Here is a 14,007-nt window from a genome sequence, read left to right as displayed (position 1 = left end):
TGTATTGCTACTTCCTGATTTTTCAGTTCAGGCATTATCTGTTGACTTCCCACCATGGGAGATGAGGATTCAGCTCCCTTTTCTCCACTCACCCCCCTACACATGTTATACTTCCTATGCCCAATATAGTTCCCAATATAGTTATAGTGTAATTTTGGGTAGATCAGTAATTAGTGCACTTGTCATTATGACAATGTAAATCCCGTTCACAGGTAAGCAATGTAGTCAACTATGATTGGTTTTCCTTCCCAGCATATCTTTTTGTTTTGTTCTTCTTGTTTTTTCATGCATTTAGGTTTCTAAGATCTTAGCACTAATTAACCCTAAACCCTGCCAGTTATCCAGATCTCTCTCTATCCAGATCCAGACAGTCTCTTGGAGGCTTTCTTCTCACCTGCTCTGGGGGTACTGCTGCCATCTCGGGAACCCCTCCCCCATACTGTCATCCAGGGAATTCCGAATTCCCTTGCCTCTTTCCTGTCTTGGATCACCTGTTTCTGGATCCCATGTGTTCTCATTTTTTTGCTTCCTTCCCTCTTTCTGATGACTTATATTTTCTAGAACTTCTGAGAGTGCATGAAAGGGAAATTTTTTGAAACCTTACATGTTGATTAAGTGTAGGGCCCTGGATAAGAGTCACTTGGTAGTGTGGCTCCACTGTCTTCTAGCTTTCAGGACTGCTGTTGAGGCCATTCTTTCTTTGCATGTGGCCTGGTAGGACTTCTTAGTCCCCAGCATTAAGAAATGTCACGAGGACATACCTATTGTGCTGGCCACTTGGTGGCCCTTTCAAAGGACATGAAAGCTCATGTCCTTTGATTCTGGAGTGTTTTCTTGAATTATTTTATATCCCTCGTTGTTTTTCTAAAACTCCTGTGATTCAGCTATTGGGATTAATTTCTTATCTGTTCTTTCCTAGTTTCTATCTTTGTCTTTTTATTCTACTCTCTGGGAAACTTCCTCAATCTGTCTTCTAATGCTTTTATTACATTTTTATTTCTGATGTCATTTTTTCCTTTCCAAGAGCTCCCACTGGAGACTTTGCTCTAAAAAAGAATACTTTTTAATGGAGTTTTAGATATATTGAAATTAGACACGTGTTTAATCCACTATTTTTACTCAGTATCTCTATATACATTGGCTATTAATTCCTGCCTTCTATTTGAATCAAATCCTTTAAGCTTTTATAATGGTTTCCTATTAGTTAATATATTTGACCCTCACAGCCTAGAATGTGATATCTGGATAGAACCTTGGGATTGTCTAGTTCATCCCTATCAACTTACAGAGAGAATACCCAGTTCTCAGAGAGATGAGGTGTTTTCTTGGAAAACACTTGCTTCTGTCAGAACTTACCAGAGGCGTGTGAGATGGGTGATTTGGCAGGCACACTGTACTCACGTAGCTTTTTTTTTTTACTCTTTTCCAAAAAGTGTTATTGAGGTATAACTGACATATAATAAATAAACTGCACATATATGAAGTGTGTGATTTGATAAATTTTGATCTATCTATCTATCTATCTATATACTTCTGAAACCATCATCATAATCAAGATACTGATCACTTCCCAGATTTCCCCATTCCCTTTGTCATTCCTCCCTCCTGCCTCCCCCCAACCTGCCCAGGCAACCACTGATATGCTTTCTGTCACTGTAGGTTACTTTGCATTTGCTAGATATAAATGGAATCATAGAGTGTGATCTATTTTTTTTGCCTGGCGTTTTTTACATGTAGTTTTTCTGTGTGCTCTGGAGGCTGCACCTGACTGTCTAGGTCAAAAGGCTTCAGCAGCTCCACCCCCTCTACATCCTTTCTCTTCTGCACGCTTCCCATCTTCCCTCTTACAGCCCCAGGGGCTGCGCTGGCAATCTTCTAGCCTTCTAATCTCCATCCGAGCCTATTGTCAGGAAAGGACCAATTTATTTCATTCACAATTTTATGTGTATGATTTGTGTGATTGTACAGAAGACAAAAACTCACATTTGGCTTGTGCCAAAGAAGTAAAGCTCTAATGATGGATTTCCAAGCATGAGCAAATAAGTTTGGAAGAGATTTTTGGACAGAGGCCTCCCCTGAACCTCTGGAAGTGCACCCTGTGTAATAGAATCCCAATGTAAGACTGACCCTGCCTGCAGACAGGCAGAGTGAATTGAAATCCCCTCTGGTCCCGTTCAGAATTTTGGTTTCCTGAAATGTCAGCCATTGAGAGGCTAAGAAAAGAACTAATGTCTTGCTGGCCTTCCTTCCTTTTGGTCTATTTCTCAGAGAAAACAATCCTGTGTAGATAAAAGGTCACTCAGGAGGGCAGGGTTCCTGTGTTTAATCCCTATGTCTCTGGTCTGGGTGAGAGGAGGGCCACCAGAAGTGGCCATGGGCAGCCAGACCGAAGTCTAAGCTGGCAGTGGCCCGAGGATCACAGTCGGGAGGGCCTGGCAGACCAGCCTGGCTCTGGAGATGCCTTGCCTGTCTCACTTCTCTTCTTACTTGTTTTCACATTTAATCTTTAATTATTAATTAATTCACATTTAGTTCTTAACAGTACTGTGAAGGGAGGAGAATGGGAAATATTTCTACATTTTAAAAATGAGAAGAGAAGTAGCATGACCTCAACTTCGAAGCATTTCTCAGTGCCAGCCCTGTCCGTGGGGAACCCCAGGCCACTGCCCTTGCCAGGGAACATGGTGGTGTGAAACCTATGGGCAGCAGCAGAGGAGTCAGGGCAGGGAGCCAAGTCCCCGGCCCATACACTCCCTCCACTGCACTATGTGACCATCTCCCAGGTTTACCAGTGCTCCCCACAGGCCTGTTGGAAAAACCATAGAGCCTGGGAGGGGAGGGCAAAGGCAGTGGTTCCCAAAAGCCTGTGGGAAGGGACCCATCAGACATCTTCCTTGTGAGCAAGAGGCCCAGCTCAGCACAATGCACCTGGTAAGGGAGGGATACACAGGCAGTACCTTGGCTCAATTCAGCATTTGCTGAATACGGACTCTGCCAAGATGGGGCCAGGCAGAGTTTGCAACCTCAGGGTCCTTATACGTCTTACTAAATAGTGGGAAACCTAACAGTGGTGGGTAGAAGGGGAGGAGGTGGAACCAGAAGCCCTCCTTCAGTAACCCAGGAAAGATGTAGTGAAGCCTAGACCAGGAGAAAGGGCACAGGGAAGAGATTTTGAAGACCAACTTGGCTAACTTCAGTATTTTGTCAGGACTGGCTGGCCCTGCCTCCAGGAACCCTGGACTGCCTGCTAGTTTCCTGTGCCAGAGAGCCGAGTGGCACAGAGGTGACAAGCCAGATGAGGTGGGGAAAAGGAGTAGAGCTTCCAGAGTCCTGCTTCTGGTATAAGGCCAGCACCCCCCACTCCACTACCATGCTTCATGGCAAAATGCTCTACATCAAATCTCTTTACAAATTGGAAATCCCATGATCTCTGTAGCAAGAGGGCAGGCATTTATGCATCCTGAGAATAATAAAAAGTTAATAATTTCTCATTTATTTCACACATTTATTGCTTCTTATCCTTTATTTAACTTGATGCTGTTAATGAGGTCATGTGACAGCCAGGCAGAGATTATTGGCATCTAACATGAGAAAACTGAGTCACAGAGAGATTGACTTAACTGAGTCACACGGTGATTGAAAGGTGAAGCTATATCTAAACACTTCATTAGCTAGAAGTTGTAGCAGCTGAGACCAGGGCTATCCAGGGATGTTGAAAGGATGGAGTGCCCCAGGCTGGGAGGTGGGATAGATTCTGCATTTACCATTCTCTGAGATTCTCTGCAGCCTTACTTGAGATGAGGAGTCAGAGGGCTAGAGTTCTGGTTCTGCTGCTCATCTGACATGTGAAGTTAGCACGACTCAGCCTCTGTTGACCTTGGTTTTCCCATCTGTAGTGTCAGGATTAAAGGACTCAGGGATTTGCTGGGCTAAAAGTGAGGAGAAGGACAATAGCCATGAGCACTGGCACATAAGGCAGAAATTCAAGGCTTAGTTTGGAAATTGCTAGATAAATTTAACTTAGAGTACAGAATAAGTGTTGATATGTCGAGTTCATTCATTTTGTCTTCTGTATGACAGTTCCCTGTAGGAACAAACCACAGTTTATGTATCCATTTCACCTCTGAGAATTGCTTCAGCTTTTTAGTATTGCATTGTAATGAATGTCCGTATGCATGGTTTTATATATATGTGTGTGTCTTTATTGGAGATTGAGGCCTAGAAGTGGAAAATGGTAGGATATTCACATCTCCAGCTGTACTAGGTATTACATATTTCTGTCTTTTCACATCCCCACCAGCACTTTTTTTTTTAACTTACAGTTTTATAATAGCAAAATGAATACAAATCAGGACCAGCCAAAAGAAGAGATGTATAGGGCAAGGTCTGGGGGGGGGGGGTCCTAAATTCAAAGCTTCTGTGCTGTCTCCCTGTGGAGTGAGGACACACCACTCTCCTGGCACATCAGTGTATGACAATATGCACTGAGTATGTTAACCAGGGAAGCTCACCCGAACTTTGTTGTCCAGAGTTTTGCTTTTATTGGGGTTTTATTACATAGGCATGATTGATTGAATCACTGGCCATGATGTTGAATTCACTCTCTAGTCCTCTCCCCTCCCTGAAGGTCCCTTAAAGCCCCAACCCTCTAATCACATGAATGGGCCCCATTGACACTTTCAAATTGTTGCCAATTGGCTGACCGTGAATGGCCAGAAAATATATTTTAATTTGCCTTTCCCTAATTACTAGTGAGATTGAATTTTTTTTTAATTTTTAAAACTTCAAAAAATCGAATAAAGTTGACATGTAACGTGTAAGTTTAGGATATACAGTGTTACTTTGATACATTTATATATTGTAATATGATTGCCAATGCAACAATATTTATCACATTACATAATTATATTTGTTAAGGCAAATTATTGTCTATATTCATCATATTGTGCATTAGAACTCTATGGCTTATTTACCACTCATTACAAGTTTGTACCCTTAAACACCATCAATCTTACCCCCCCCACACACACAAACACACACACACACACACACACGCACACACACCCATCCCCTGGTACCGCCGTTTTACTGTTTTTTTACAGGTCAAACTTTTTTAGATTCCACGTGTAAGTGATATCATACAGTGTTTGTCTTTCTCTGTGTGACTTATCTCACTTAACTCAAGGTCCACCTGTATTGCAAATGGCAGGATATTCTCCTTTTCCATTGTGTATATGTACCACATCTTTTTTATCCATTCATCCATTGATGGGCATTTGAGTTGTTTCCATATCTTGGCTATTGTGAATAAAGCTGTGATAACATGGGAGTGCAGATATCTTGTTGAAATCCTGTTTTCATTTCCTTTGGGTATATACCCCGGAGTGGGATTGCTGGGTCATATGGTAAATCTATTTTTACTTTTTTGAGGAACCTCCATATTGTTTTCCCATATTGTTTTCCATAGAGGTCGGACCAATTTACATTCCCACCAATAATGTATAAGGAGATTGAACTTATTTTCACATGTTTATTGATCATTTAGACTTCTTCATATAAATTGGTTATAACTTCACCCATTTATCTAATAGGTTGTTATTTATTTATTATAAATTTATTTTATTTGTTTACTTTTGGCTGCTTTTGTTCTTTGTTGCTGTGCGTGGCTTTCTCTAGTTGTGGCGAGTGGGGGGCTACTCTCTGTTGTGGTGCACGGACTTCTCATTGCGGTGGCTTCTCTTGTTGCAGAGCACATGCTCTAGGTGCGCGGGCTTCAGTAGTTGTGGCACACGGGCTCAGTAGTTGTGGCTCGCGGGCTCTAGAGTGCAGGCTCAGTAGTTGTGGCACATGGGCTTAGTTGCTCCGCGGCATGTGGGATCTTCCCGGACCAGGGCTCGAACCTGTGTCCCCTGCATTGACAGGTGGATTCTTAACCACTGCGCCACCAGGGAAGCCCTCTAATAGCTTGTTTATTTTCATAGGAGTTATATATTATGGACACTAATCCTTTATTGATTATTGATTATATGCACTATAGTTACTTTCTCCTAGTTTGTGGCTTTTCTTTGTACTTTTTGAATTTTTTGTGTGTGAAAAAAAGTTTAAAAATTTTAATAAGTTGATTTAGCATTTTCTCTTAAAGCTGTTGCTTTGTATTTTAAAAAATCCATCTTTCTTCAGAGATCATAAAGATATTTTCTTATGTTTGCTTTTAGAAGAGTTAGTTTTTTTGTTTTACCACCTTTATTTTGTTTTCAATTTTATTTTTCCATGAAGAAACTCTGTTGTCTCAGAACCATTTAAGGAACACTCTGTCCTTTTTCTGTGATTTGTAATGTGACCTCTGCCATATAACACATGCCCATACAAGATAAATTTGCTTCTAACCTTTATATCCCATTCACTCTGTCTATTTGCCTGTTTGCCTATTGTAATGACTTGAACTTTAGATATGTTGAGGCAAATTTTCACCTTCTTCAAAAGGAATACAAATATTTTAGCTCTTCTTGACCCTGTCTTTTTTTTTCCACATGATTTTTTTTGGATCCAAATTGTCAAATTTCATGAAAACCCTTTTGGGATTTTTAAGGGAATTGTACTTGATATCAAATTAATTTGGGGATAATTTCCAGTTTTATAATATCAACTCTTCCCATCCATGAACATGGCACGTCTCTTCATCAGTTTGAGTCTTCTCTTTTGTGCATATTTGTTAGATTTATTCTTAGGTACCCTCTAGTTTTTGTTGCTATTGTAAATAATGTATTTGTAAATTACTTCTTATAATAGTTTTTGCTGATATATAGGAATGCTATTGATTTTTTATATTGACCATATACCCAGCAGCCTTGATGAACTCTCATTAGTACAATAATCTCTAAAGAAATTTTTTTGAATTTTTCAATACAGACAATTAATGAAAATAATATCACTTTATTTCCTTTCCCAGTCTTGTATCTTTTTCGTGTCTTACTGTGATCTCTCAGACCTTTAGTACAATATTGAATAGCATAGTGGGTTTGATCTTTACTAGAAGGAGAAGGCTTCTAACATTTCACCACTGAGTATGATGTCTGCTGTAGGTTTTTGAAAAATACTGTTTATTGGGTTAAGAAAATACCTTTATATTTCTAGTTTGCTAAGAGTTTCTAATATGAATGGATGTTGAATTTTTTTAATCATAATCATTTTCTGTGTCTATTGAGATATGTTTATTAATATGAATAATATTGATTGATTATCTAATGTTAAGCCACCGTTGCATTCCTGGGATAAACTCTAATGGGTCATGATTTATATTATTTTGATACATTGCTGTATATGGTTTGCTAATATTGAGTATTTTATACCTAAATTCATGAATAATATTGGCCTCAGATTTTCCTTTCTCATGCTTTACTTACAGTGTATACCAGTGTAAGCCAACTATTTTTATAAGGATTAGAATCATTAGGATTAGAAGGGAATTTAAAGGGTGTCCCATTTGATCTTATTACTTTATAGTAGGAAAAACTGGAACCCAGAGAAAGGAAATAGCCTTTCCAAAATCAAACAGAGTTTGTTAGAAACAGAGTTAGGACTAAAGTACTTGGCAGACCACTTACAGATTTTCAGTTACTTTCCCATTCATGATCTTACTTTATCTTCACAACAGCCTTGCAGGGAGAGTATTGCTTATTGCCCCCATTTATGGATGGGCTGAGGACCAGAGAAATCATATCATGAATTATGTGACCCAGTAGAGCTGGGACTAGAAGCCAGGCATCTGACTCTAGACCAGAGCCCCCTCCCAAGTTTCTTTTGTTCTGTGCCCAACCCTCGGACAGATCCACTTTTTAGCCTGAAAGAAGGGAACCCTGAGACCTGCATCCAAAATTATTATTTTATAAGAGTCCAGCAGTATTTTCACAGGCATGTCAAACAAATGGCCCATCTGCAGATAAACCTCAGTGGGCAGGGATGAGGGCTTCATGATCCCTAAGGGTGATCTTGGTGGAGGGATACCCTCAAGGCCAGATTAAGTCCAGGGTCTCTAAGAATGTCTCCTAAAGTGGAAATGGGTCCAAGGCCCCTAAATGGAATCTTTGTTACAGATTCAGAGCACAGGGTCCCTAAGGGCCTGTCCTTAATGTCCCCCACAGAATGGGGGCTTCAGTTTCCCTTCCATCCCCCTCCCCCACCCCTAACCACCACAACCCCTCCCCCATATCTCTCAGCAAGCTGCTTCCTGCACCAGCACCCTTGTTTTGCTTGTGCTGTTTGTGTCTGCTTCTAACAGCTGGCCCCAGCCTGGCAGCCCCTCGCTCTGAGGATTATCCAATTATCCCATTAGCCCAGCATGTCCTTCCTTCCTCCAGAGCTATTAGCTCCGCATCTCCCTCTCCCTTGCTCCCTCCAGGGGCTGTTCCATAGCTCCCCTTGCTCCTTCCCTAGCCAGGCCTAGGGCTGGGTCAGTCCGCAGTCACACAGACTTGGGGAGCACCAGAGCTGGAAGGGACGTTTTGCATTGTCCCTCTGCATCATTTTGCAGGGAAAGAAGCTTGCCACCATACTTAAAGTCATGTGACCCGTTAGGACTGCAAAGGGCTAAGAGCCAGGTCTCTCAACTTCATGGCCATGCTCTTTCCCACCATGTCTGGTCACCATGCCTTATCAAATGCTCACTATGCTTAGCCCTGGGTTGGAGGAGATGCCATTCCCACTCCACTCTCTGGAAGTCTATGGTTAGGATTAGAACTTATGGTCTAGGTAGGGAGACAGAACACACACTGTTGAAACCAGCACATTATCCAGGAGCTAAGTCATACCTTAGCAGAAGAGATGTTACCAGAAGTAGGTGACAAACTTCCAGTGCAGAGGACAGGCACTAAGTGCTAAAGGAACTGGGAAGAGGGAGATGAGGCTTCCAGCAGAGGGTTCAGGAGGGCCTCCTGGAGGAGGTGGCTCTTCAGCTGGTTGTGAAGCATGGGATGTGTTGAAAATAGGAGAGATTCAGAGAGTCAGCATTCCTAGCAGAGGCCTCCCTGAAAGGGAGAGGCAGGGAATGGGTTAGGAGGGAGGAGGGTGGGAGCTGTTCAGTTTGGCTCAGCTGGGGAAGCTGGGGGCGTGGGTGGAGGCAAGGCTGGAGAGCAGAGCTGTGGCCTGACTGCCATTCTAGAGGGAGGCTTGATGTGATATACACTGAACTTCTGAGCAAGGAGGGGCATGATTGGAGGTGCTGTGGGAAGGCTAATCTGACTGCAGGGGCTGAATCGATTACGGTAAAAAGAGAAATGCAGAGAGGTTGGTTTGGAGCTTATCCAGGTGGATGAGAGATGGTGAGGCCTCAGCTAACACCATGACTTTTGGGGGGTTCCTGGGAGTAGGATAGATTGAACAGATTCAGAAGACATCTGGAAAGAGGAATTAGCAGGATACAATAGATTGGACTTGGGGAGATAAGGAAAGGATTAGGGCAGTTAGGAGTGGCAGTGGGAAGTATGGGGATAGGGAGGAGGTGGGTGAGGACCCTCCCATACTTCACCCTCGGGCACTCATTGGGTAGAGTACTTCATAAACTGGCAAAGTTTGCTTAACCCTGTGCTGCGTGAAACCTTATCTACCCCATGTCCCATCTACCCCATGTCCCAGCTCCTCAAGCTTCTCCACCAGATGTCCACATGCTAACCCGATAAATTACATGTTGCCCCCACCAGACAGCAGTGCACTTCAGCTGTCACCACCTGCTGTCACTGCAGGTGGTTCTGGTGGGAAGAATTTTAGGTCTTGGGTATATTCCGTCGATATAGGGCACTGGGCCCTTTTGATTCCTTTCAGTTCACACCTGGTCATCACCCCTCACCTATACCTATAAACTTGAGTCCGGTGATGGTTTTATTTTGTTTATACTTTGTCATTCCCTGTTCCTTATCGCCTATCTTATCCCCCATTCCTGATTCGGGCTTCCAGGATCCTGAGACAATTCTGGGTGAGAAAGAAGAGCCATGCTTATCTGGCCTTATGCCCTCGTGGTTCGGGGGAGGCTCCTCAAAGGCTCACAACGATGCCCATGCCCCTTGCAGGCCAGTGAGGCCTGAGTGCCCTTGGAGGGGTCTCCATTTGCTGCAGCCCGGTAGCCTCAAACATGAACTATAGTTGTTCCACCAGAGTGGCTGTGAGCCCCAGAACTCCTGTAGGTTGTCCTACTAAGCCTAGTTGTGCCCTTTGGGACAGCACATGACAAGCTGCTTCCCTCTTCTGGTCTGCTCACCTGGTGTCATGGCTCTCCCTCAGTCATCTCCAGCCTTCTTTCCTCCAACCGTTCTCAGTTTCCGGTTTGCAGACACACCCCGCATCCTCCCCCTGTCTTGAGTGCCTTCCTTTGGTTACTTGTTAATCCTGCCAGGTGTCCCTGAGAGACTACCTTCTCTGGGTGGGCACGTCTTCATAGGGTACTTCAGTTTGTTGATGATCAGCTGTGGTGTTGGGAACTGAACACCAGCCTCCTGCCTTGAGCCAGGACCTGGACCCCGTGAGCTCTTCCCACCTGGGGCTCCTGTTAACGGCAGTGCAATGCAGCTTGCGGCTGCAGCCATTTCTTTCTCTGGCATTTTGCACAAAGTTGGCCTCTGCTGACCTTAGCAACTGAAGTGTTCATTGTCGTGACATGAACTGATGGTAGCTGGGTTCTCTCTTCCCACTTCTCCCTGCACATTTGCTTTTTCAAACTCAGTACAGGACTTTACACTGATCTTTGCTTAGATTTCTCTGTCCGGTGCCCCTGAGGTCATTTTGAATCCTGATTCTGTCAGCTCAGACATTTATAATATCTTCTCTGTTGCATCTTTGATAAGCCTTAACTCCCCTGGACTTGAGATGTTAAATGTATGGGACAGGATTGGGCTGCAGACAGCAAGTGATCCATAGTCTGTGTCCCTTGCCTCAGTTGTCAGCCAGTGTCCACACCCAGCTCCCGGCCCCACAGACACCAGAGGCTTCCAGGTGCCTGGTTTAAATTCACACTTGCCATGTTTCTTTATCTCATATACCTTCCAAAGTGCTTTCACATTTATTATCTGCTTTATCTAAAAGCAGGCATGGCAGTTCAAAGAGGGGCTTGCCCACATTCCGAAAAGAAGTCAGTGGCAAGGCCGTTTGAACCTGGTACTGACCCCCATTCAGAGCTCGGCGAAGCAGGATGGTGGTTTTAGGAGCAAGCAGAGGGATTTTTTGGCATCTCTGAATGAGGCAGGAAAGAGAGTCAAGCTGAAACCCCAGAGGTAGTCATCTGAGGATGACTGCAGAAGGCCTGGCCTGGTCTCTCTAGTCACCCTAAAGATTCTGCAGCAGACAACAGTTGTGATATATGTTGGGTTCTGGGCCTAAATTTTTCCAAGAGAAAACTACATAATTTTTAAAGTCCCATCTAACATTTCCAAAAATCTGAATCTAAACCAGGTTTTATTCCCCTCACTCTCCTTTCTATACCAACTAGAAAATGTGGGTGGATTGAGAAAGAACAGAAAAGAAAGATCAAAACTGTGACAACTCTCTGACAACATTTTAACTTGAAAATTGCCTGCAAATGGGTGGCATAATCCTGTGTGGGCAGATGTAAATCAGGTGCACGTCTACTCAGCTCCTTCTCCTTCACATCTCCTAACAAACACCTGGAAAACACAGCCCTGGACTTGACCGTTGGCCTTCGGAAGACTAACTCACTTCAACCTGCCTGATTCTCCAGTTGGGTGAGACCTGCTCCTCCACTGCACTACCAGAGCCTGTGTCATGCTGGTGGCCTCACCTCCTGCTGCCCCTATTGGTGGCACCTGTGCACCCCCCTCCCTGCTGCCCCAGGCCCAGCATCACCAGCAGGTTCTCATTAAGTGGTTGAGAGGAACAAAAAGTCAGGAGATGGGACTCCAGTTCTAGTCTGCTCCTTCCTACCCAAGCCCTCTCTGAGAGCTTACTGGTCATTAGGTGCCAGTCCAGAGGCTGATTCTGCAAAATCAGTCCCTCTTTCTCCCCCCACCCCCCCGCCACACATACACACACGCTTCCCTGGGCAAGGCAGAGAAGTGTGGATGGTTCTGCACCAAGCCTTTCCTACTGGTGGGAAAAAATTCTTCGCTCAGAGGACACTGGGTCATCACACCTGTCACCTGCCTAGCCTTGTGCTGACACCCTGGCCTGGCCTCTCCCTGAGCCCAGCCCCTCTCTAAGCCTGACTAGTGGCAGGGCAGGGGGGCTTGTGGGGTAGCTCTGCTGAGTTGCCCTTTCTCCTCTGGCAAAAGAAAGGGTGGAGCCAGAGCACCTACGAAGGTGACTCTGCACCCAGGCTCTGTGTTTTGTGTGTCCAGCCTTCTCCTTTAGGGCTGTGAGTCACCTGACATTCTCCCGCCCCACTCCTGGCTCTGCAGCCTGACAGGGGCCATCCCAACAGTGACAGTTACTGCTAATGATGAGTTACAGTGCAGTGAGGGGTGCCTTAGAACAGAGGAGGGGAGGAGAGGGCTGTGGTAATCAGACATTCTGATAGAGTGCTCTCCACTTTTCAGAGCGCTTTTTCATTCCCTGAGGGAGTGACTTGCCTCACAGCAGATCTCAGGTCTCCCTAAGTTCCTTCCCCCTTAATGTAACCTCCCATCAGCAGAGGGGTGTCCCAGCATGCTCAGGAAGCGCTTTGGGAGCTTAGGGGAAGAGTGTTCACCATGGCAGCAGCCCACAGGACTGGCCGGGAGCCTGTGTGACATGCAAGGATAGGGGTGCGTTCTAGGCACAGAGTGCCATCCTGACGTGCCTTTATTTAGGCCCTGGGCATCAGGGCAGGCTGCACGGAACCATTCCTACTCCCTAAGCAGTTGGCTTCTGCGAGCCCCCGGGTTCCTGTTTCTCTACCACAGTTGCAAAGAAGGCCCACTTCCAGCTCTGGGTTATCAAGACCCAGCCCAGTAGATCCAGGGGGCAACCTCTCATTTCCTCTTACTTCCCAGGCTGCCCTTCATCCCTGAGCTGCCTTGATTTGTCTCCAGAGCTTGTGCCCTGGTCAGTATGTGCAAAACTGAGGCTGGCCCACCCCACCCACCAGGAGCCCAAAGTGTTTTATGTAAGTCCTCCCAGAGGAAAGGACCTTAACACAAATGGGGAGGCTTGCAAAGGTAGGGGTCCTGTCTCTTATGGGGCGAGTGATGAGCCAGGATGCGGCCTGAGCCAGGCCTCTGCTCACAGGCTTCCCTGGGGACCCTGGCCACAACCGCCATGGAGCGGGGCTGGGACCACCACACGGACAGGTTCTGTGATGGAACTCTTTTTTTTTTTTTTTGCGGTACGTGGGCCTCTCACCGTTGTGGCCTCTCCCGCTGCGGAGCACAGGCTCCGGATGCGCAGGCTCAGCGGCCATGGCTCACAGGCCCAGCCGCTCCGTGGCATGTAAGATCTTCCCAGACCGGGGCACGAACCCGTGTCCCCTGCATCAGCAAGCGGACTCTCAACCACTGCGCCACCAGGGAAGCCCTGTGATGGAACTCTTGTGCTTGGAACAGGCTTGCATGAGGCATGCGGTCCATCCCCAGCCCTTTGGGAAGAGCAAGGAGAGAGCAGAGGGGCCCTAGGACAGAGCTTTAGGGGTTAGAGCAGCCCTGGTATTGCCCCCGGCAGCTTGGCCCAGGGCAGACACGCATCTGCAGCCCCAGGGCTGGGCCAGGCCTATGTCTCACTGCTGCTGCTGCTGTTGAGGTGGGCTCTGTATGTTTGCGTGCATACACATGTATTCTCTCATGGTCAGGGAATGACACATGCATCTGTTCGTGTCTGTGTATGTGCGCTTACACATGAGCCTGGCTCACAGTGGGAGCTTGTACAGGGTGTGTGTGGTGATGGGACACTGGGCCCCCTGGGGACCCGAGGAAGCATGATCACGTGGGCCTGGGCTCCAGGGCTGGCCTACGGGCTGGTCCTGCGAGGGTCTAGGGCTCAGTTGTATCTAAAGTGTTTCCTAAGACCCTGTCCCTGTTCTTCCCCAACCCAAAG

General features: G+C 45.7%; 1 long non-coding RNA gene across 1 annotated transcript in view; it reads left to right on the top strand.

Annotated features, from left to right (window-relative positions):
- The window catches only part of LOC309831123, a 46,051-nt gene that overhangs the window by 27,215 nt on the left and 4,829 nt on the right, over window positions 1-14,007 (top strand). The gene's annotated exons all lie outside the window — the stretch shown is intronic.

The sequence above is a fragment of the Grampus griseus genome, assembly GCF_964374135.1.
Source record: "Grampus griseus genome assembly, chromosome: 12".
Lineage (NCBI taxonomy): Eukaryota > Metazoa > Chordata > Mammalia > Artiodactyla > Delphinidae > Grampus > Grampus griseus.
The sequence above is the reverse complement of the archived record's forward strand: the minus strand, read 5'-3'. Positions and strand labels throughout refer to the sequence as shown.